Genomic DNA, 2,998 nt, shown 5'->3' with positions numbered 1-2,998 from the left:
GAGAGAGAGAGAGAGAGAGAGAGAGAGAGAGAGAGAGAGAGTCATCAATTCTTTATGGAGCTGAGCGCAAAACACAAACAATATCTGAGGGCTTGCCCACAGGCACGCTTCGAGCATGCCGAACCTCCCCTTCCACTGTCTCTCTCTCAATGTGTTTTGCAAGCTTGAGCGGTTTTGAAACACTTGTATCGGAATGGGGGACATCTCATTTAACATCAAGTCAATTGTTCAATACACCCGATTCTTGTTGTGACCGTCAGCCGTCACGTCAGCTGCGGTTTTGTCGGGAAAAAAACATTTTATGTAGCTAAAAAGTTCTGGACAAATGTCAGCTCACGTATTTATCAAATAAATCAGACCACAGAAGGTGACATTGAGCTTTTTTTATTTTTTAAATCTCATGTTCTGTACTATTACCTTAATGATACATCATAATACATAATGAGACTTTACTCTGAAGTTCATCCTGCTCTGTGTTTTAGCAGCATCAGCAAAACCATCAGCACTAACTCAGTTCTGTTTTTGTCCATATATCTTTTCCTGACGTGCACGTCATGATTCATGAGTTTGTTTGAATAACACTATGACCACTTTAACCCAGAGCACGAATGGCTAATTAGGTTTTATCAAATCCATCTTTTACCTTCTTTTGATTTATGCCGCCTCGTACATTAAAGGACACGGTGTACTTCCTGCTGTCTTGTCAAGTGACACTGTTTGTTTAATTTGTTGCAAAACACATCGGGGCCTGACCTTTAATAAAGCCATTCATATCCCTGCTCAGTTAAATGGATCTCATGCAGTGAATCAAAAAAAGAGTTAAAAACAAAAACAACTGGACTTTCAAGTCTAAAGTTGAAGATGTTACACTTCCCATCCAGGAGGCTTTTTCAATTCTATTCAATTCACTTTGAATTGAAAGTCCAATTGTTTTTGTTTTTAACTCTTTTTTTTGATTGATCATGACCTGGATAATTGAGAATTTTCACCAGCATCTTAGTGGTGTCCTGATACCAGCAATTTTTTAAGTACTCATACAAAATGCCCTCATACTCCAGTACAAATACCAATATAAATACTAGTATACTGGTATCAATATTCCATTAAAGGTGTCACAGTTTACATTTCAAGTCAAAAGCTTTTCCGTTCCATGTTTAAGAAATGTGCACAGGTAAAAACAATTATTTGTTATTTTGCAACAATATATACCGTGCTGTATATTTGAAGTCATAATGTTTGCGTTCTAACTCAGTAAGTACTTGGTATTGGTACAAACCCAAACTAAGTACCCGTACCCTAATTTTATGCCTGTACATTCACAGCACATGTGTCAAACTCAGGGCCTAAGGGCCAAATGTGGCCCACCATGACATTGTATGTGGCCCATGAAAACTTCAAAGATGTTTTAATGTCTTAAAATAAGCTGCTTTAAAGCCAGCATTGATCATAAACTACATCTCCCATAATGCATGTTGATTATTTTTCTCGCAAAATGACAGGATCCACCACTAGGTGGCGCAGCACAGAGTTCAAAAGTAACCAAATTTGTAAAATCGTCACTTCACTGCATTTTTGCGGGCTACTTTTGCTGCAGCCCAGTTGTACTGGGAAGTGGGAATTTCCCACTTACAAGTTGCAAATTTAAACTGGAACGCCCCTCCAGTGGGAATTCCCTGTAGGAAAGTAGGAGAGTTCAGAACTGAAGACTGCAAGTACTCACCCCAACTCAACAGTGAGTAAAACTCTTACATTTACATTTAATAGCATTTCTGTATTATTTATTTTACCTTTAGTCAGTTGTACACATAGAACCCCTCAGTGTTTATAAGAGGATGTGTTAAAATACTGTTTCTCTGCAGGAAATACCACCTAGAGCTCAGTTATTGTTTGTTAACAATGCTCAGTTGTAACAATGAGATGAGGAACGATGTTTTGTCAAAGTTAAACATGAAACATCAAAGTTAATTACAACTGGCTTTTAGGTGGCCAACATACTGCTTGTGTTGCCCTTGGTGAAAATGAGTTTGACACCCCTGGCTTACAGGAGTCCTTTGAATATCTCTGAATAAATATCAGACGTTGAGACATTTCTTTGACTTGAAAGGAAGATTGCCAAAGTGATGCGTATTGCTTGGCAGCTGTTCAGCTCATTCTTTATCAGGATCGCTCCTCATTTATTACCTGATGAGCGTTCACCGGCACCACCCTCTTCCCACCGTTAACCAGCATCCATAATAAGAGGCGGTGGTGGGGCGCACATCTTTCACCAGTTGACTTGTCATCAACTAAAAGCATGGTGGAGCTTTACTCCCAATTACCACTCCTCTCACAGCACACATAAATCACACGTCTCCGACTTTCATGAGCTGCAGTCCTGATCGGATGTCCCCCTCGCTCTGTCTCTGTTAAAGGAAACTTCTTCGACCATCACGCCCTGTAGACGTTGGTGCAGCACCTTCACGACAAGTAACTTTAACTCCCAACTTGTCCTCATTGTATTTCGTACAAACAGTGCTTTGATTGCAGGAGATTTAGGCCAGAGCAACAACAGAGACCTCATCATTTAAGCTGTTATGATCTTTTAATGGTCTTCTATTACTGTATCGTTATCCTAAAAGCTAGCAGTCACTGCTGTGGGCTCTCACTTTCATATCACTTTCATTAAGAGGAGGCCAGGATCATTTGTAGTGGCACTTAAGTCATTTGTTGAGAGTGTGTGAATGTGTTTATGAATGTGTGTGTGTGTGTGTGTGTCTAAAGCTGACTGGATGGGGTGCAGTGTATTTTTATCAGGAGCATCGATCTGTTTCGACCTCTTCTTCTCTGCTCCTGGGTGTAGAAGTCTTGACCTTCACTGTGGGAGGTATCAGTGAGCCGCGTGACCTCTGCCGACACACAATTTGCTAACACACACACCGTCACATACGCCTGCCCGCACATGCAAAAGTGCACAGACGCAGCACGGTACGCAAAGCTACAAATATCTGTGTTGTTAAGG

This window comes from Austrofundulus limnaeus, unplaced genomic scaffold, assembly GCF_001266775.1.
Source record: "Austrofundulus limnaeus strain Quisiro unplaced genomic scaffold, Austrofundulus_limnaeus-1.0 Scaffold1125, whole genome shotgun sequence".
Taxonomy (NCBI): domain Eukaryota; kingdom Metazoa; phylum Chordata; class Actinopteri; order Cyprinodontiformes; family Rivulidae; genus Austrofundulus; species Austrofundulus limnaeus.
This window is presented reverse-complemented; position numbering follows the sequence as displayed.